We start from the raw sequence: 22,500 nt of genomic DNA, 5'->3' as shown, positions 1-22,500 counted from the left end.
GCAGCCAAGCTCCCGTTTCCCTGGATGAGATTTTTCCCCTGCACCTTCGATTCCTAAAATCAATAACGCGGAATAGAAACAGGAGGGCAGTCTCACTTCTTTGTCCTTTCGCAATAATAACGCATAACTTTTCTTGTTTATTAGTTTTATATCGGAAGGAATATAAATGACTGAATTAGTGTAGAGTTTAACACACCAACTCAAACTAATACTAGAATAGAAAGCCTTAAAAAAGTGAAGACTGACGTAAAGACATCAATAAGACTTCCAAAAACAACAATAAGACTTTCAAAAAATATACGGTTTCACACGTTAATTCAAACTAACAACTAGGACAGAAAACCTTAAAGAATTAAAGAATAACGAAAGCACAACAACAAGACATCCGAAAAATAAAGGTTTAACGAGATCACACACTCAAAAAAAACACTGAGGCCACAATATCCAAGCTCTCACCGCCACGTCCACAGGTGCTGCGAGGTAACGAAGCTCACCGCCACACCTGAGCCTCGAAAAAACACACACTCCACCCGCAGACCTCCCCTGACTCCCTCCTCTCCTCGCCCACACGTCCAGCGCCGCTCACCGTCACTCCGCTGGGGTGAAAGTGCAGGCAAACAGCGCGACTCAAACGCCACGGAATGAGGGAAGTCAGGAGCGAAAGGGCTCTCCATTACTGCGACACGCAAGACACACGAGCTCAGTTTGGCCCAAAGACTCGCGCATTCACGCCTCGATACGCCTCATGGCAAACACACACGGAGAGGAATGGCAAGAGCAAAGCGCCACTACCGCCACTACCAGCGTAACACAGGCAACACAAATAACACGAGTAACACAACCCGGAAGTCTACGAATAAGAGTATCACTGCTTCAAGGTCCCGAGGGAAATGTAAAGAGTGAGAGCACGCCAGGCATCTGACACGCCTCTCCCGCCGGTGCACCTCAGGAACACCTTAATTGCGAAGCCTGCCGGTGACGGAGGCTCCAGCGGGATATAGGATTACGAGGTGGAGCTCCGGCCAGCCGCCTGAGCCTCGGGGATCCTCTTACTTTATAGTTAACTGAGGAGGATAATTAATGGAGAGGGTTTGTGCTCCACTTAATTTACCTGCTCCGCGAGAATAAGGTGCAGCAGAGGAGAGGAGGGGAAAGTCGCCATTATGCTGAAGACTTTCCTGCTAACACTGAGATGCGGAGTCACTGAAGGGCGCTAAATATAGACGAGGACGGGATGGAAAGGGGGATATTTTTGAAGTTAAATAGCGGACGGGGAAAAATATGGACGATGATTGATGGTAATGATGATGGTTAGAGAGAGAGAGAGAGAGAGAGAGAGAGAGAGAGAGAGAGAGAGAGAGAGAGAGAGAGAGAGAGAGAGAGAGAGAGAGAAACGAATAACACTTAAAAGCTTTCTTGATGAGGGCGTGGAGAGAGACGTTCCAGCCATTGTAACCTTGACGGCACCGCTGACGACGACGCTCGCGGCAAGAGACACTTAACAACTCAACAGTCCACCAGAGCGCGTCCCTCAGCCTGACGGTCCCCTTTTGTTTCCAGGCACGAGGCAGTGTACGCGAGAAAAACAGCCGCGGGACCACAACAATGGAGGGCGGAGGGAAAAGGACATTGGCGTGGCATTTCGTTTATGGATTAACCAATTTGGGCACAGTGGTGGATGCCGCAGGACCCGACGCTTTAGAAATAGGAGACAAAAGGAGTTTATTTCTTTTCTCATCTGCATAGGACAATCCACTCTCTCTCTCTCTCTCTCTCTCTCTCTCTCTCTCTCTCTCTCTCTCTCTCTCTCTCTCTCTCTCTCCGGTGGAAGGAAACAATGGGAAGATTGATTTACCTGCGGTCAAAGTGGACAAACAGAAATCCACCTACAAAATAATATTCCTCCCACCTTTTTTTCATCTCCTCCTCCTCCTTCTCCTCCTCCGCCCTCCGCCTTTTTCTCCTCCTCCGATTCTTCCTCCTCCTCCTTCAAGCCGTCAAAGGCGGAAAAAAAGGTGAAATTTCATCAGTGAAGAGGAAAAAAATGTGGGGATAAAAGACATCCCTTTCGATTAGACTAATACTGATGTGTGGGTGACGAGAGGAAGGCGGGAACGAGGGAGGGAAGGAGAGAGGGAGGAAAGGAAGGAAGGAGGGAAGGAGGGAGGGAAGATGGAGTGGCTTCCTAGTCACGTCTGATTGTTGACGGGAAGGAAAAAGTTTATTACTGGTTGATTGGATGTTGGAGGAGGAGGAGGAGGAGGAGGAGGAGGGGGAAGGGGGAGATGAAAAAGGAACATCAAGAAAAAAAAAGTAGTAATTCATAGTATTACAAGTATTAGCATTAGCAGCTGTAGCAGTACGACTACAAAAGAAGGTTGAGATGGAGAGGCCAAGAAGAGGAAAGACGGGCAGGAGGAGAAAGAGGAGGAGGAGGGAGGACGAAAGAAGTACGAGGAAAATGAAGAAGAAGGGAAAGAAGTGTCAGCCATGAAAATTAGATGAAGCGCGTTTTGGGAGACTCATGCAAAAGAGATAACACCAGGGAAGTGTGTTAGAGCGAGAGCGAGAGCGAGAGAGAGAGAGAGAGAGAGAGAGAGAGAGAGAGAGAGAGAGAGAGAGAGAGAGAGAGAGAGAGAGAGAGAGAGAGGTGCGGGGCAAGAGAGGGCGACCCGGGAATTAGGGATAATGAGAGTTTCGTAACTCGTTAAGGGTGATCTGGCCTCCGCCTCAACACCACACGCCCAGCCAAGGGTTACCAGGAGCTAAAAATTTTACTTCCATTCACCCTCCCTCCCTTCCCCCTCCTTTATATCAATCCCCTCCCAGACCTTCCCGTCTCATTACCCGCCCATTCCATCTTTTCTCTCCCTCTCGTACCCTCCAGCTTTTCTCCTCCTCCTCCTCCTCCTCCTATGAAGATTAATGGACTATTTTTTCGGGGTACTCTGAAGCGTGTCAGGGCATATACTTGCTAATCTATTAACACTCAACACTTATTCACCAGCAGTTAATGTGACAGGGCAAGAAGGAGCAGGACACGGTAACAAAGACGAGGCGCGTCCTGGTGTGAATTAACGTGGGAAACAGAGACGTAAATGTGAATGAGCGTGGGACGGACGAAAATTATGCTTAACGTAATGCTTTTATGTGAGCGGCAATAGCGAGGATATAATTAGGTATTCTGATGGGAATAATTAACGCGCCGGAAACGCCACACCACACCAAAGTTGGAAACGAGAACCAGGCGAAGGAAGGAAGGAAGGAAGGAAGGAAAGAAGGAAGGAAGGAAGGAAGGGAGGGAGGGAGGGAGGAAGGAGGAAAGAAGGAAGCTGCTCCCTGCATGACGGAAAGTAAGGCAGCATGAGTAGAGGAAGGAGAAAGTTACCGGACGATGTACGTAAATAGAATAGGGGAAGGAAGAGGAGGAGGAAGAGGAAGAGGAAGAGGAGGAGAAAGAGGAAGAGGAGGAGGAGGAGGAGGAGACTGAAGAGGCGGCGGACTCAGGTGTTTGGTTCAAGAAGCATAAAAGGTACAAGAGACGAAGAGGCACACGGGAGGAGGAGGAGGAGGAGGAGGAGGAGGAGGAGGAGGAGGAGGAGGAGGAGGAGGAGGAGGAGACCAGGTGTCCTAAGTGAATGGGACACCTTACTTGCCGTTGCTGCCTCCCTGCCTTACTGAGTTAAGCCTCTTAGGGAATTAAAGTGTCCAAAGGAAGGGAAGGAAAAATGGAGAATCAGGGAGTTAGGAAAGGAGGCAAGAAGAGTGTCAAGCAGGACCAAAGAAGGAGGGGCGGGAGAGGAATGGAGTGAGGCAGGGAAAGAAAAAGGGAAGGGAAGTCTAATGTTTTTTTTGATGTGTCACTCAAGATTACATTCGCCACAAAAAAAAAAAATAAATAAATAAATAAATAAATAAATAAATAAATAAAAATAAATAAATAAACTAAAATAAAATTAAATTAAATAAAAAAAAAAAGAAATAAAAAAGATAAATAAAAATAAACAAATAATAAATAAAAATAAAATAAAATAAATAAATAAATAAATAAATAAATCACCTTTAAAATGATCGGACACTGCACGTAGCTGAGTGAAAATTTACCATATATAAAAGTGAAAAACAATAATACTAGTCAGTCAAACATCAACATATTTGCCTCATATACCGGCAGGTCATCGAGAATTTGAATAAAAACACCATCACACACGAAAAAAGAGAAAATGTTCGAGCAATTACTGAAAATATTAACGGAGCTGTCAGTCATGAAATTCCATATGATTTATATACGTGCTTCCCCTCGTTTGGTGAATCATATTTTGATGAATGGGAAGAATTGGTTCGAGAGCGTGTATCTAAAAAGTATTCAACATCTGCTCGGGAACACAAAAACAAATCGGGTTACTTTGATCAATATTCGAGTCAGAACGCGGCTGACGATGTGAAATTTTAGGGAACAAAAGCAAAATCCTTCGAGTGAATGGAAATACTGTAGTAAAAGAAGCACTAAGAAATATTTCGGAAGTGCCTCAGACTCACTGAAATCTCGTATATCCTGCCCCCCCCCCCCCCCCACACACACACACACACACAGTACGGTGGTGCTGATGGTGGTAAGGATAAAATAAAGAAAAGGTGTGTTAGGAAATACAATTTTTAGTTTTCTTGTGAGCCTCAGCGGCAGCAGCTCGAACCAGCAAGTTGCCGCAGTCTTATATACACCACATTTATTTCCCTCCCTTCACCTTTTTCTGCTCGGCGATGAAAAGCCCCGCGGCCATTACTTTCCTCTGCAAGGCGATACATTTCTGGCGCGCACTGACCTCAGGCTGTTTAGAAATGCGTGTGTACCTTTGCTCCTTCTTCTTATCATCCCTGAGTGTGCGTATGGGTGGAGGAAGAGAACTCACGTGTCTCTCTTATTCCATTTCCAGATCAAACCATGACGGAAAAATTGTAGCTCTCCACAGGCATTTCCAAGTCAAATGTCACAGTACCAGCCGGGGGTTAGATAGAGCAGTAACAGTAACAGTGCACGGTGATGTGTGGTTAGCGGCCTGGTAAGGAAGAACAGTAAGCGGAGGCCAAAAGAGGGAGAGACGGCGCGCAAAGTACACGGGAACAAAAGAAGAGACCCCGCCTCCTGCCCAGCACCGCCCGCTAGCCACACCTGCACAACAAACATACGTCCAGTACAGTGATTAAAATTCCAGTGGCGGGGGACTCGTGGGCGGAAGGTGAGCGCGCGAGGAAGGCGAGAGGGCGGGCTAGCAGCTGCCTCCCCCAGATATGTTTGGCTGACAGGAAACAAAAAAGTGTGTCTAAGTGAGTGCTCGCGAATCAAAAAATATAAATCGTCAAGGAAAGTAAGGACCGACCGCCGCGTGACTCAGCCAGCCGTGCCGCCATAACTCAGTCCATGCAACAGGAGTAGATGTGCTTATTTTATGTAACAAACTCCCACGCATGCTACGGACGGAGGGCGCCCCCCGCGACTGTTCCCTTCCAGCTGTGACCCTGACCCCCGAAAGCAACAGCAACAGCAGCAGCACCGCCCCCGCTGGCCCCCGGGAGCCGCGCCCCTCCGCCCCACTCCTCCCACGCCGCCCTGCGCCTCCGTCCACCCTCTGATACCCTGGAGTCCCCTCTCGTCAGGCGGACTTCCTCCTCGTCAGTCACGGAGACGCCCGGGCCCCCGCTGCCGGGTCCTCTGGCCTTAGCGCCAGTCTATTCTCCGAGACCTGTCTCCGAAAACCGCCAAGATTTTCGGCCCAAGCAGAGGCAAGATAATCCAACCCTTCACTATGGACTTAGACTCGAACATATTCAGCAAAAGGAAGTCCTCGATAGATGCAATAGTGAGGGGTAAGTTGTGTGTGTTGTGTTGTGGTGTTGTGTTGTGTTGGCGCCAGGAAGGGTGGTGGTGAGTGCCCGTGAGTGTTGTGGTCCAAAAGGCGTGTGTGGTGAGCGCCAGTGTGGTCTTGAAAATGCAGGGTGAGTGATACATGTTTATTGTTCCAATGGCTCTACTTGTGGATTATACTCTTCACATCGCGGCTTGGGTGAGTAAACTTTTATATCACATTCACTGCCTTCATTTCTTAGGAATTAAATTCAAGATGCAAAGGACTTTTCACATCTTCAAATTTCTTCTCAGAGTAATTACGGCAAGAGGTTTTCAAGGCTCTTAACTACGCGAAATACTTTATGAAAGAAAGTGAGGAAGAACCAACCAAAACGGCTCAAGAGATAATCTAGGATCTTAAATCAGCGCACTTTTAAAACCTGTTGCTTGCGTCTGAGGAGCCTTAGTGCTTGGTCCAACTGTATAGTGTGAAAGTATACGACATTTCATTAAGGAAGGAACACCAACAGTAACTTAACATATTTGGGAAGTTTCATATGAGATGATGTCATTGATCTAGGGGTAGATTTCAGCACTTTCACAAAACGAAATTCAATGAGATATCATGGAATAAATAAATATCAAGTTACTTACAAATAATACAAGTAGAATAGCACGCAAGGGATAATACCATCATCAAATAAAGAACACAAAACAATTAGAGCTACCAAGGTAATACAATATTCAGTCCACAATAATTTACACATTTCATTTAGCTTCTATCCCTATCAAGACTTTATAATATTCCCTAAGTATTTCGCTTCCACGTGATGATATGACAAATTGGTAAAAGTATCTGGTCTGTTCATTGCACTCAAGAGTCCTGCTTAAAACACTGAGTGCCACGAATAAAGTGCTGATCATGGCTTGTACTTCTGGATGGTTGAAGGTTGACTCCATGAAAGGAGTAACTGTCAGCACACAACTTCCATTAATAAGAGAAAGCTAGAATGTTCTCACTCACACACAGCTTAACTTCAATAAAATAACAAAACAAACAGATATGGGAACAAGAAAATAAAAAAAAACGATGGAAGTAAGGTGAACCATGAGTGTAGAGTTCTGTAATCTATAGTTTTGTACAGCAGTAAGCCGCTCTGATGGCACACGTTCTTCCCATTTCCGTAATTTTTTCTTGTTCACTTCCTTTTTCTTTTTACTTCACAATCTCCTCTAACAGTAAAACACATTGTTTCCAGTCTACAGTATTTTCTTTTTAGTTACTGAAAAATCATTCTTTCAAGCAATCAACACAAACACAACTAGATCTAGCTTTCTTCTTTTCTACCTGTCCTTGTTTCCTTCTTGCAGTCATCACTCTCCACGCCGTACATCAGTTTCTCATTACCTTCACATCTCGTTCCAAGCTCGTTTCCCTCTCTCGTGCCTCCATCATCTTGCCTTCCCCTCGACCCATCCCACCCATCCTGCCCATCCTCACAGCCACGAGGGAGGTTCAGACCATCTGGCTTAAAAACGAGGCCTGTGTCGGCACGAATACTAATGGTGGACGTGGCCGTTTTGTGTTAACTCAACGCTGTTCTATTCTCTTTTTATCTCATCCTCTCCTTTCCCTTCCCTCCGTGTTTGAAACTTGAAAACCTCGGCACTGATTAACACAACCCTTATATATATATATATATATATATATATATATATATATATATATATATATATATATATATATATATATATATATATATATATATATATATATATATATATATATATATATATATATAGAGAGAGAGAGAGAGAGAGAGAGAGAGAGAGAGAGAGAGAGAGAGAGAGAGAGAGAGAGAGAGAGAGAGAGAGAGAGAGAGAGAGAGAGAGAGAGAGAGAGAGAGAGAGAGAGAGAGAGAGAGAGAGAGAGAGAGAGAGAGAGAGAGAGAGAGAGAGAGAGAGAGAGAGAGAGAGAGAGAGAGAGAGAGAGAGAGAGAGAGAGAGAGAGAGAGAGAGAGAGAGAGAGAGAGAGAGAGAGAGAGAGAGAGAGAGAGAGAGAGAGAGAGAGAGAGAGAGAGAGTGTGTGTGTGTGTGTGTGTGTGTGTGTGTGTGTGTGTGTGTGTGTGTGTGTGTGTGTGTGTGTGTGTGTGTGTGTGCGCGCGCGCCCGCGCCCGCCCACTCGCTCGCTCGCTCACTGGCTGGCTGCAGGAGTGAAGATGAAACTGGAGGTAAGGAGAGGCGGAGAAGGAGAGGGTGAAGGGGAGGGGAGCACTTGTGATGAAGCACCTACAACTTGGCCCGACTTGACGAGCCTCGCGAGGTGTTATCTGTATCCCAGGCAGCCCACGGGAGCGCGCTGGCTGACTCTGTGGCCATGAAGGGTAGGCAAGAGTAAGGTTGGGTGGGCGGCATAGCACAGGCATGACGAGGAAAAGGAAACCACTGAAAACATAAACAGGAAGCAAAGCAATCTAACTTTTTACCTTGAAAGTCACGTGAAAAGTACAAGAAAAATAGGGAAACTATAATTACACAAATAATGTCATCACAAATATGAAATGCGGAGACAAACTAATAGAAATGTTAATGTAATATCAAAAGAAAAAGTATAGGAAGAAAGTTGATTCTTAGAGAAGAAAAATCAGACTAGAAGAGGCTGGATGGAAATTTAAGGAGGGAGGAGGAGCAAAGGAGAGACGAATAGCGAAGTGTGAAGAAAAGGGGAAAGGCAGAAGTGCGAAAATGCGAGAGAAATAGATTGGAAAAATTGAAAGAAGGAGAAAAGGGAAAAGATGACAATGGACGAACAATAATGGAGAAGAGGGAGAGAACACACACACACACACACACACACACACACACACACACACACACACACACACACACACACACACACACACACACATACTTTCACTCCTAAACGTTTACTCTTTATATAAACACATTTTCTCGCCTCTCTCCTCCTCCTCCTCCTCCTCTTCCTTCCTTCCCCTCCCCCTCCTCCACCACCATCACCACCTCCTCCCCTCTCTCTTTGTCGCATCGCCTCGTAAACTATTCCCCCTCCCCCTCAAAAAAAGGACGTAACCTCATCTCTCTCTCTCTCTCTCTCTCTCTCTCTCTCTCTCTCTCTCTCTCTCTCTCTCTCTCTCTCTCTCTCTCTCTCTCTCTCTCTCTCTCTCTCTTTTAATTCTACCTACTCGATTTCTTTTTCCTTCTTAGAGCAGATTGCCTTTTCTTTCCTCCTCCTCCTCCTCCTCCTCCTCCTCCTCCTCCTCCTCCTCCTCCTCCTCCTCCTCCTCCTCCTCCTCCTCCTCCTCCTCCTCCTCCTCCTTCCACAGTGCCTCAGGATGCCTCTTCGTCTTCACCTGCGGGCCCTGTGCCAATTGAAGAGTCGCCAGAGGACTCAGAGAGGGCGGCAGGTTTATCAAAAAGAAAGACAGGAGGACGCTAGAGACGGACAGGCTGGCAGAGAGAGAGAGAGAGAGAGAGAGAGAGAGAGAGAGAGAGAGAGAGAGAGAGAGAGAGAGAGAGAGAGAGAGAGAGAGAGAGAGAGAGAGAGCGCTTGTAATCGATGTCACTTGAATTTTAAGAACATTACTCAAATTGACTTGCTTCTTTTTTCTCTTTTTTTTCCTGAACGGACATCAAGTAAATGCCAAATACGCCACGATTTGCAACTTTTCACCGCCATCACTAGAAATTCAAATACTGTGGGGCTGCTCTTCTCCAGCCTTCTCACAAGCCAGGGGAATCTCACGTATCCCTGTCACCCCGCGTAGCTTTCTATTTCACTGCATCCTATTCCAGCCTCACTAGTCATTCCTCTTCACTGGCTTCTCCACTCTCCTCCTCTTCCATTTCCACATCCTCCACTCTAATCTCCCTCTCTATTCCTCATCTAGCCTTTTCCTATCCTTTTACAAGTTATTTACTCATTATTTATCTTTTTCCTTACTTTCCATCGTCATTCTACACCTATTATTTTTAATTTCTCGCTTTCTCATTTTCCTCTATCCTACTATTAGAAGGATCCATACAGACAGACAGGTCGACCACCCAGCGAGCCGGCAGTGCGTCATCAGCTCCACTCTTTCGTATTCACTGACATTTTTCTTTGCTTTTTTTTTTTTTTCTGTCTATTATTGTCACACATCAGGGTAGGAGGATGACTGTTCAGACAGGAGTGTGTGTGAAGCGGTGGATCAGGTGACGTCATGATACAACCCGCACTGACCTCACGTGCTCGCTGGCTGGCCGACAGTCTGTCGCATGAATCTCGACTATAGGATCCACTCATGGTGTTACACAAGGGAGTACATCCTGTAGGTACAAGCCACTTTGCCTGTCAGGTTATTGAGGCGCGCTGTTGTTTTTGGTGCAAATGGTCTACTTGAAAACATATAGCGAACGGTCCAGCTGTAAACAAACACTTAATAAATCCATAATATAAAATCAAGATCTAGTAAGATTCACAATCGCGCTTCATAATCAGGTTGATATATGTTTTCCCAATTCACTGGTTCACACAATACATCTCGATAAGTTTCAAGACAAATGTTAATTAGCTGGTAAGTCCTATGACCTATATGATACAAAGCACCACATTAATAATATTCATCTCCTAAAATACTGGTATATATCCAAATATATGACCCTTCATAAATTAAAATAATGCTTAATGGTATTATCGGTTACATTAACTTGTACCCTAAATTACACTTAGGATATTGAGGCAACACAACATAAAAATTACTCTTATGTAAGGCAGCTAAGGGTTTAAAAAAAACAAAACAATAAACCAACTATAGCGGCACCTGAAGAGCACAAACGCATAACCGTAAAAACATGAACATTCTTGAACGGCAATGTCACAGGCAGAGTGGCCAATATTGTCCTGCCGCTTTTATTATCAGTAATTTGATAATTTTGTTTAAAATTTAAATTTAATCTTATTGAATGAAATATATATAAAAAAACAGTACAGTGCATAAAAACTACCCTGCTTAACCAGTTATCATGTTTGTTGCTGCCTTAATTATGACAACCATTCTTTAGTAGATTTAACTCATTATATAATTTACATTTATGTGCCACTGATCATTATGAAAGCACAGCATAGCATGGCAATTTTGGGTGTAATGTAGAGACAGCAATAACTGAAGAAGCAACAGTCCAGTGTATAGTAGTGGAGGCAGTGAAAATAACAGCAACAACAACAATACAGACCGCAGCTCCACTTCCCTGATCTATCTATCAAATATGTGCAAGACGCGAGTACAACATCTAACACTCACCAGTCTGTGGTGCTCTAGGGTGTCAAGACGAAGGGGCAAAGTGTTCACGGGTTTAACACAATGGCGCAAGTGTACAGTTGCTCTATCACGGACCGACTATCAGTTCCCCACTCTCTCTTCTGAACTATCTGGAGTTCGCCGCCAGAGTGCAGCACGTGCGTGAAGTATCTAAACAAGCTAATTACCAGTCCCTTTTCGCCTAATACACAACTATATTAAATATATTTCAATACTAATAATACAATAAGGGAATAAATAGTATTACGTTAAACATCAGAGAAATTCAAATTCACTGTATACCAAAACGGACAAACAGAAATAACAACACAGTGCAAAGAGCGGGTCACTGAAATACGTTTGACATGAGTTGTTACCTTACCACTCCTTATTCCTTGGCCTTTCCTCTACCCTTCCTCACTCCTTTTAAGGTTATCATTTACTTTTTATCCTTCCAGTTCTCCTCCTCTTATCTTTTACTATACTCACTCTCATTCATGCTTCATCTCTCTCTCTCTCCTACCTCTCTTTCATTTCCCGCCCACATTCACTTATGTTCTCTTCCCTTACCTCTTTGTTGTTGTTTTTTTAGCTGTTCTACTCCTCTGCCCTTTTGCTCCAGTCTCTCTACCCATCCTTCACCCCATTATTCGTCCACCTCCCACACCTCCGCCTATTCTAACTCACTGCGACAGACCTACACTCCCCAACAGTCTTGTTAGTTCTTTAGCCATTCCGTTCCTTTACACTCTATTCTAGCCTCCCCTTTCATCGCTCATATCTTCACCCCTCTCTTACCTTCTTCTGTCCACCCACATTGCCAACACAAACCTCCTTATTCCTCGACCTTTGTACCACCTTCCCCGACACACCTACACTCCCTTCCACTCCCCGTTAGTCTTGTTTTGCCCTCCCTGTCTTGCCCTCCCGTCCCTCCCTCACTAGGCTGCCCAGAAGGTCCTCTCACGCTGGACCGGGGAACAATGAGGAGGCAGATGGCGCCCTCACGCAACAAGAGGAAACAATGGCCAGGCTGATGACTTGTCACCCAGCCCGTGAGGGAGATGGAAAAATATATATGAGGGAAGAGGAGCAGTTGTCGAGAGAAGTTTCACCTCCTTTTTTTCCGTCTGTTTATGTGTGTGTGTGTGTGTGTGTGTGTGTGTGTGTGTGTGTGTGTGTGTGTGTGTGTGTGTGTGTGTGTGGGTGTGTGGGTGTGTGTGTGTGTGTGTGTTTGTTAGTGCGTGTTAGTAATTTTCCTTTTTGTCTTGTCTGGTCTACCCTTGTCTCGTTTTTCGTTTCGTCTCGTCTAGTCAAGTCTTGTCTCTCGTCTCTTGTCTCGTCTCTTGTCTCGTCTCGTCTCTCTCTCTCTCTCTCTCTCTCTCTCTCTCTCTCTCTCTCTCTCTCTCTCTCTCTCTCTCTCTCTTGTGATTAAGATAAAGCGTGTGTCAAAGAGAGCAAAAAAGAGAAGACGTCAATGAGAGAGAGAGAGAGAGAGAGAGAGAGAGAGAGAGAGAGAGAGAGAGAGAGAGAGAGAGAGAGAGAGAGAGAGAGAGAGAGAGAGAGAGAGAGAGAGAGAGAGAGAGAGACGCACGCACGCACGCACGCACGCACGCGCACGCGCACGCACACACACACACACACACACACACACACACACACACACACACACACACACACACACACACACACACACACACACACACACACACACACACACACACACACACACACACACAGAGAGAGAGAGAGAGAGAGAGAGAGAGAGAGAGAGAGAGAGAGAGAGAGAGAGAGAGAGAGAGAGAGAGAGAGAGAGAGAGAGAGAGAGAGAGAGAGACAAAAAGCAGGAAGCAGCTCAAAAGAGGTAATGCAGTTAGGTGGTAAATGTGAAGAAAGAGGAGAATAATAGGGAGCTGACAGAGAGGAAGGATGGCTGCGAAGAGTGTACGAGGAAAGAATGAGATGTAGGTGCTAGAGTGACTGGAATAGGTCTAAATAGAAGGGAGGCCAGAAATATACTTAGATCAAAATGCAAAATAAATTGTCAATACGAGTACATCATAGCGGCTGGCGAGCGGCTAACTTGGTGACAAAAATAAAGTATTATAAAAAAAGAAACTCAGGAAGATTAATGACAACTTAAAAATGAATTATGACAGTAAAACTTTGAAGAAAAAAAAGATACGAGATGAAACACGCAGGAACTGAAACGAGAAATTAGGGAAAATTTATTAAAAAGTTCTGAAATATTGATGGGAAGTTGTCGAGTGACTGGAACCGGTCTATAGAGAAGGGAGGCCAGAAATATACGTAGATCAATAAGTCATGGCGGCTGGCAAGTGGCTAACTTAGTGGATAAAAATAAAGTAGGTACAACAAAAAAAAAAAAAAAAAAAACGCAGGAAGATTAATGATAACTTAAAAATGAGTTAAGACGGTAAAACTTAAAAAAAAAAATAAATAAATAAAAGATACGAAATGAAACACGCAGGAATTGAAACGAGAAATTAGGGAAAATTTATTGAAGAAGTTTTGAAATACTGATGGGAAAAGCAATTCAATTCCAAATACGGAAGAACGAGGAAAGGACGAGAAGGAATACGAGTCAATGAAAACGGAAATGGAAAAATATGCTAAAAGAGAAATAGAGACGTCGAGAAAATTGTGCAAGAGACGAATATGGTTAAGAGAGAGAGAGAGAGAGAGAGAGAGAGAGAGAGAGAGAGAGAGAGAGAGAGAGAGAGAGAGAGAGAGAGAGAGAGAGAGAGAGAGAGAGAGAGAGAGAGAGAGAGAGAGAGAGAGAGGAGGTAGGGACAGCCGGATATTGACATTTTATACCCTCGGAAGCCGATGTTGAGGAGAAAACATACGTATCCTTTTCTCTTTCCATCACCTTCCTTTCCTTTCCTTCCTTGATTGAAGGATACTCGATCTTTCCCCTTCCTTTTTGAGTTCTTACCCTTTTAAGGTTTTCCTGTACCTTTTGTTCTATCTCATTATTTAGTTTTATAGAGGATATAGTGAATTATGGGAGTTTTATTACTTCTTGTTTGTCTCTGTCGTCCTCCATTGCTTGTTTCACGTCTCTGTCTGCCTCTCTCTCTCTCTCTCTCTCTCTCTCTCTCTCTCTCTCTCTCTCTCTCTCTCTCTCTCTCTCTCTCTCTCTCTCTCTCTCTCTCTCTCTCTCTCTCTTCACACAAACATTGCAAACTTTTCCTCCTAACTTTCTACTTTCTTTTATCGTCTTCTTGTTCTTCCTCCAAATTTTCCTCCTTCTTCTTCTCCTTCCCGAACAGAGCATATTTTGAACCTCATCCATTCCTTTCTTTTTTTCTTCCTTGTTTTTTCATTCTTTTTTTGTTTAGTTCTCAGCCATATGTCCTTCAGTCTCTACTTTCCGCCCTGCTATTGGCCGACGAAGGGACCAGTTGGGGGAGAGGTCAGGGAGCATCAGCTGGGATCCGCAAGCCATTCTCGTGTTGGCCAAGAAGATGTATCTTTCCCACAAGGCTTCTACAAGGAACGTGAAAAGTGATGGATGGAAATTGAAAAAGGGAAGGGAGACGGAGGGAAAAATAACCTGACATGACTTTTTAGTTTTCTGTCTTTTCCTTTTTTGTTTTTTGGTTTTGTTTCTAATACTGTACGATTCTAGATTAAAATTACGGTTGAGGAAAGATGGAAAATAAAAATGATACGTGAATGTTGAAAGAAAAGAGAAGAGATATTACTTCTTAGTTTCCTGTCTTTTCCTTAATTTTTTTTTTGCAACATTATATTTTTTCCAAATTAAAAATACGGTTGAACAAAGATGGAGGATGAAAATTATACGTGAATCTTGAAAGGAAAAGACTTGACTTCTTAGTTTTCTCTATATTTATTTTTTTTTTTTGCCTTGTTTCTAATATTATACGATTCCACATTAAAAAAGTACGGTTGAGGGAAGATGGAAAATAAAAAAAAGATGATACTTGAATCTTGAAAGGAAGAGGACAAGCATTGCTTCTTAGTTTTCTGTCTTTTCATTCGTTTTTTTTTGGCTTCTTTCTAATATCATACGATTCCAAATTGAATAGAAGGTTGAGGAAAGATGATGCGTGGATATTTCAAAAGAAGAGGAGACAAAGGAAAAGATAACCTGGCATGACTTGTAAGTTTTCTGTCTTTTTCTCTCTTTTCTTTTGCCTCATTGCTCCTAATATCATACAATTCCAGATTAAAAAAAGAAGGTTGAAGAAAGAAGAAGAAAAAAAATGATGGGTGGACACTGGAAGGAAAAGAGGGCACAGGGAAAATGACCTATTTTTCCCTTTTTTTCTATCTTTTGTTTCCAGTTATATACGATTCCGAATTATAAGAAAAGTGGAGGAAATGTTAAGATTGAAGGCAAAAATGATGGATGGATATTGAAAGGAAAGAGGGACAAAGGGAAAAGTAACCTGATATGACTTTTACCTTTTCTCTCTCTTTCTTTTTATCCTTCATCTTTCTAGTTGTATAATATTCCAAAAAAAAAAAAAGGAGGTGCAGAAAATGTTAAAAGGGAAGGTGAAAAAAAAGAAAAGAAGATGGAGAGGAAAACGTGATATGATTTTTTTCCCACTTCACCTTTTTTTTTTTCCAGTTACATCCATCTAAAATTAAAACATGTAGTAAAGCTTGGCATGACATCTATTTTTCCCTCTCTCCCCTTTCACCTTCTCGTTTGTATTCATATTCGTTTCAAAATATGCTATAAAAATCGAGTTAACTTTGGCCTTTTACTTTTCTTTCCTCCTTCGACCTCTTCACATTTTATCTTCCTTCTCATACTCGTATCCAAACTTTTAATATATTCAGAAGTTTTCATTATGGATGTATATTAAGGGTTAGGCTTACCTCTACACGCCACTTTAGCCGTCCAGGTGAGCTCGTGTTGCTTCATATGTTACTAGCTGTTGTTTCGTGTCTCTCCTGTGACACACCGTAAATATAGAGGAACAGGACTTCATATAATTATTGTCGGTATTAATAGGTAACGAAGCAATTGATAATGTAGTTAAGGATTCTAGGTAAACATATTCAGAGGAAAAAAATGGTAAGGTTAAGTTTGGTTAGGTAAAGGTAAATGCAAGTAAGAAATAAGGATCAAGCTGTTAGCCTTCACAGAACAAAATTAATTGTCAGAATACATTATTATTAAGTAAATTAATAAGCAATTATAAATGAAATATATAAGTAAATATGAGTAAGAAGCTAAAAAGTATAGTTATTCAAAGATCTTTTTGAGCTATATAGAAACAAACGAATTGTCAAAAATACATTAGTTATTAAAATAAATAAATAAATTAGCTATTCAAAGGAAAAATAAATAAATACGTCTAAAACTGAATCAAAAGTCTGTAGAAATAGAAACTGAAGAATAAAAAGAAAATAAATAAAGGAGGATGTCCAAAAAGCAACACTCATTGATAATTAATTACTTCCTAACAGAATAACTTCTCATGTGAGATTTCTTTAAGAGGCAATTACCTGTGATGAACAGAAGGACAGGTATAAGTGTACAGGCATTTAAAGACATTACTCGCCTCGCTGGATAATCTCAATGAACAGAAATTTCATCAGAATTACAGAGAAAATGATGAATATAAAAGCATTTAACGTAGCATTTTTTTCCCTCTTACTCTTTATACGTTTCTCGAAAGTATACGTTGAAAAATTCAGGACAACAATGCATATTTGAAAAGTTCTATGTAATTTCTATAGAAGAGAGAAAAAAAAAGGGCAAACAAACAAGAGCACGTAAAGCATAATGAGCCGCTTCAGGGAACGAGTCGAAGCTTTAATTAAGAGGAACGAAGCACCGAAAACATGAACTAGGACAAGAACTCTCCAGCGACCAGCCGGGCAGTGTGTGTGTGTGTGTGTGTGTGTCCACCTATTCTTAAAGACCATGGATAGTTGAGACAATGAAATGAAATTCAAACATTATAAACTCAACTGAGGAGACAAAATAACAAACACACGTGATAATTCCTCTTTTCATACCCACCGTTACCTTTACCTTTCCCATGTTTCTCGTGTCGACCTTGTACTTGCTCTTCTCAGTGCAAACAATAATCAATACAACCTGCGATTAATTATATTCTGGTAGCACAGGGAGAGATCGTGCGTCAGGCAGCGGAGTGGGGCGGAGGAGGGATACTGGCGGCCCGTGAGGACAATGCAGCCCGATAACAAACACGAGGATAAGTATTGCTATTGACTGAGGTACAAATGGTGAAGGAGCACCCAGAAATGCTACGGGAATGAGTGGTTTTGGCAGTGAAGGAAATGACGGTAATGGTAGAAGCTGGTAGTCTAAGTTAGGAGTATAATGAAGTTTATTAGTGATCGATGTATTAAAAGAATCTATGTGTATCTCTAACTATATAATATCTATCTATTTTTTTTGTCTATATGATAAAATAAAGGAGGGAAGGAGGGAATATATTGTTTCAGATGAAGAGATGAAAAGAGAACTACCGCCGCGTACTCTTTAATCTACTCTACTCTACTCTACTCTACTCTCTCTCTCTCTCTCTCTCTCTCTCTCTCTCTCTCTCTCTCTCTCTCTCTCTCTCTCTCTCTCTCTCTCTCTCTCCTATAAAGAGTAGGGCGGGGAGCAGCAGTACTGAAGCATTTAAGGGCAGCAGGGGTCAGATCACGAGAGGGAGAGTTCCACCTTAAAGACGAGAGGCGCAGGCTGTGACAATGCTTGGGTAGTGACAAAGAGAAGCAACGTGTATTGACTTGTGTCCGTCAGTGTGTGTCCCAATCTGGCCTTGTATGTACCTATGTTTTCTTTATGCACAAGAGAGGAAGAGTGAGAGGCAAAAAAAAATTGAGAAAAGAAAGCTTGTTAATTGTTTCCTCTCTCTCTCTCTCTCTCTCTCTCTCTCTCTCTCTCTCTCTCTCTCTCTCTCTCTCTCTCTCTCTCTCTCTCTCTCTCTCTCTCTGCATATATATCTATATTATAATATTTTGGGAGTGACATGTTGAGCAGGTTTTTATTATTAATTATTTATGGCACTCGACAGATTCCTTAACACTTCAAAAATGCCATGAATCAAAAACGAAATACATGAAAAATAAAAGCAAATCACACAAGAGACGAACAATAAAACCAGTAAATTAAATATGTAGGCTTTTCTTTAAACTGACCTTAAGAAAGCATGGAAAGAATAAAGAAAGTAAAGAAAAGAGATAAAAAAAAAGTATCAATCGTGGAAAAAACAAACTTTTGATCCAGGGTATTTCTTTTTGCACTTTTCCCTGAAACATCCATCTCCCGCCGTGAATGGAAAGCAGAGTCAGGTGTCTCCCTTGCGTCTCAAGAAGGGATGGACGGATAGAAGGACGGAGGGAAGAAGGGAGGAAGGGGAAGGACTGAGGAAGAGTAAGAAGGATGGAGGGAAGGGGGCATCGTGCAGGAGCAGTCGGGATGGAAGGAAGGACTGTGGAAGAGTAAGAAGGATGGTGGGAAGGAGGAAGGAGGACTAAGAGGGATGGAGGGAAGGAGAGCATGAGGGAGAGCAGGAGGGAAGGAGAGTGTCTGGTGTTCTCGTGTGTTCCTCCCTCCCGCCCTGCTGTCAGTCTCCCGCTCCCCTGCAACGAGAAGCCACTAAGAACATGGTTTTCCTTCAAGGCTACTGGGAGGATACTGTTTCCTTCTCCTCCTTCTCGGATTTTTGTTGGTTTTATTCTTTTTTGATATTTCTTTTTCATCTATTTTTACGTCTTTATCTCTTTTCTATTATCTACATGGTTTTCCTTCAAGGTTAATAGAAGAATGGTATTTTCTTTTTCTTTTTCTGTCTTTTCTTTTTCGCGCTTCATATTCTTTTCTGATATTCTTCTTCTATATCTATTGCCTTTTGTATTTTTTTTTCATAGTTGTGTTTTTCTTATATTCCTCTCTCATCTTCTATTTCTGATTCTACGTTTCATCCTTGTATTTTTTTTCCATCTATCAATTACAAGTTCTTTATAATCTTTTCTTCATAGTGTTGTTATTATCACAGTCACTATTAATGAGGAAAAATTCATGAAATATTGTGTAATCCTTCTCTCCTTACTTTTCTTTAGATATTCCCTTTTCTTTTCCCACCAATCAGTGTTTCTCCTTTTATCACCATCATTATTATCATCACTACTATAATTTACATTTACTCGAAGGGAAAATAATGACAACACAAATCTTTATTTTCTTATTTTTTTTAGATATTCTTTCTCTTTTTTTTTCCACCAAGCGCTGTTTCCTCTTTTACTATCACCATTATTATCGTCATTACTATCATTTTCATTACTAGTAAGGAAAATAATGACAACACAAATCTTTCTCTCCTTAGTTTTTCAGATATTCCTTCTCTTTTTCCTACCCATCACTGCTCCTTTTATCATCACCAATATCATCATCACTACTATCACTTTCATTACTATCCGGGAAAACAATGACTTGCACAAAATCCTTCCTAAAACCAAAAGGATTTCATATCGCAAACCTCTAAGTTTATAATCCGCTTAATAATAAAGCAAGTTCCAAGACGCTTCATTACCAAGCGATTAGCCCTCGAAACACATCGTACCCCGCGCCATCACAACCGTACTTACTGGACCACAAAAATGTCCTCCTTTGCTTCCTTTTATTTCCCACAGTTCGACCATAAAGGCGATCAGGAAACGAAAAAGCAATTATCTGCCGCCTCTATCCGAGTGTTACTTGAATGTTAATGTTTGGGTGTTGCGGTGTTGCGGTCGTCAAGGATTACGAAGATTGCAAGTTTGCCATAATGAGAAATGTCAACGAAGTCTCCCAGGGATAAAATTGTTCGGGAAGGGAGAGTATTAAATGGTAACTTTTGCAGTACAGTTAATGAATAATGTGAATAATGTGACATCCAGTTTTAATGTTTACTGCGCTCAATATCACAATGTATTTAGATCACAACCCACTGGCTTTATATACATGAGACCAACTCTAATTACTTTCATAGAGACATTACAAAAGTGCACTCTACACATCTTTTACATTACTCGTACAGCCTTCAGTGCTCCTTTACAGTTTCATAAAAGCAACACACATATGGCATTCACATATTTACTTATGTAACTCCACCACTACCTTTCTGCTGACTTGTGTAAACATGGAGCAATTTCTTGGACAAACACTTTCTATTACTACTTCTTCTGAGCCTTGTCCTCTTATGGGGCTCGACCTTTCTTCTATTATGTTGTCACCCGTAATTTCTGTCCCTCGTGTCCTCCTCCACTAGTCCTAAGGTCCTCATATATCTCTCCACGTGAGTATATCTGTCTCCGTGGATCCTTTATAATCCACCTTCTGCCTCATCGTTTTATGCTCTGAGTTGTCCTGCTTCTATTTCTCTTCATTTTCCTTATTTTTTCCCTCCTCCTCAACTCTGTTTTCCAGATTTTTTTCCTGTTTTACCTTTGAAAGTATATTTTATTATTTGTTATCTAAAAAAAATAGTGGCAAATAACGTCAATGCGCCAGCTATGTCAATTAATTAACCAATCAATCAACTCCCTCCCAAATGATCACGAGTACAAAACCACAAAGAACTCCTTAAAAGAAAAAAAAAAAAAATGCAAAAAAATCCTCACACTCAAAAAGACACAAGAGCACCATCAGCACAACACGCGAACATTTTCCCTTTGGGGCTTGTCGATTTTAACGTTCTCTTTAATCACGCAGCAGTTTCCGGCGAAGACACACGAGAATTATTTTCACTCCGCGGCTTGGAGTGTAAGAAGGCCCCTGGAGATGACGGAATATTCTGTTCACTTTGCCTGACTTCCACCACGCCTGCACCTTATTTTACCATTATTCATGTATTCCTCGCTTTCATCTCTCTCTTTCTCTCTTTGTTCTTTCATCTCCCTCCTTTCTCTTTCTCTCTCTCTTTCGTTGCAAATTTCATGGCTTACTTTGCCAGTTTTCTTTTCAGTTCCAGCAGTTCTTTTCTTTTCTTTCCCTCTCTCTCTTCCTCTCCTCTCTTTCCTCTATTATCATATTCATGCTTTTTAAATTATTCAGTTCTATCTTATTATTTCTTTTCGTTTCTGAGTTTTTTCCAGCTTTCCTTTCATCTCTCATATTCATTCTAGCCTTTTCTTTTGTCTTCTACATTTTCTGTATCTTCTTTGCTCCTTGAGATTCATTCCTAATCTTTCTCCTCCATCACCACCTGAGATTATGACTCCCTCTCCTAGTCATTCCATTCATACCTCCACCTCCTCTCTCTCTCTCTCTCTCTCTCTCTCTCTCTCTCTCTCTCTCTCTCTCTCTCTCTCTCTCTCTCTCTCTCTCTCTCTCTCTCTCTCTCTCTCTCTCTCTCTCTCCTTTACCTGGCTCACCTTTGCTCTCATTAGACTGAGGCTTAATGATTCATATTAATGGATCATGCCATGGTCCTTATCCCACTTTCTTGAACCTATAATAACTTTTTAATTCTAGAAATGGGAATAGGGTCGGAGATCAAGATAAGACAGTACAAGTATAGTCTTTTCCATCTCTATGTATAGTGCATTTCTCTCTCTCTCTCTCTCTCTCTCTCTCTCTCTCTCTCTCTCTCTCTCTCTCTCTCTCTCTCTCTCTCTCTCTCTCTCTCTCTCTCTCTCTCTCTCTCTCTCCCTTCCACTTCTCGGAAAAGATCTTCTGCACCGGCTTCCCATTCCTTTTACAGACTTATCTGATCGCGCTAAAACGAAGAATAAATAGAGGGAGGGAAAGGAAGAATGACTGAAAAAGAAGCCTGGTGGAGGAGGAGCAGGCGGCGGAAGAGGAAGAGGAGGAGGACAGAAAGGAGGAAAAAAGGGAGTAGGACCAAGAAGACGAGGAAGGCTTGGAGGAGGAAAAGGAAAAGGAGGGAGACTAAAGAAAATGACATGGATAACAAAGACAAAGATGGGGGAAAGTAAGATGGATGTGGGAAGTGGAGGAAAGAATGAGAGGAGGAAGGAGGGAGGAGGAGGGAAGGGGGAACATGCAGGCAGGGTATCACCTTCGCTGACATGTGAAGGGAGGAAGGAGACGAATCACGTGGAAGAGCTGAAAAAGGTGTGCTATCTATCAGGGAGAGAGAGAGAGAGAGAGAGAGAGAGAGAGAGAGAGAGAGAGAGAGAGAGAGAGAGAGAGAGAGAGAGAGAGAGAGAGAGAGAGAGAGAGAGAGAGAGAGAGTGTGTGTGTGTGTGTGTGTATACAGATAGACACACAGATACGAGAAACACAGTGACAGAGACTGATAAAGACAAACACACATGTACTTTGCCACACACACACACACACACACACACACACACACACACACACACACA

The 22,500-nt window shown here is 42.3% G+C and overlaps 2 long non-coding RNA genes across 2 annotated transcripts in view; one reads left to right on the top strand and one right to left on the bottom strand.

The window, feature by feature from the left end:
• The window catches only part of LOC135106458 (uncharacterized), a 54,644-nt gene extending 48,583 nt beyond the window's left edge, over positions 1–6,061 (top strand). Inside the window, exon 2 of the long non-coding RNA XR_010271316.1 lies at positions 4,935–6,061. This is a non-coding gene — a long non-coding RNA (uncharacterized LOC135106458). The remainder of the gene's footprint in view (positions 1–4,934) is intronic.
• Positions 1–22,500, bottom strand: part of LOC135106459 (uncharacterized) — a 150,155-nt gene that overhangs the window by 21,120 nt on the left and 106,535 nt on the right. The window lies entirely within an intron of this gene.

Source organism: Scylla paramamosain, chromosome 13 (genome assembly GCF_035594125.1).
Source record: "Scylla paramamosain isolate STU-SP2022 chromosome 13, ASM3559412v1, whole genome shotgun sequence".
NCBI lineage: Eukaryota > Metazoa > Arthropoda > Malacostraca > Decapoda > Portunidae > Scylla > Scylla paramamosain.
This window is presented reverse-complemented; position numbering and strand designations above follow the sequence as displayed.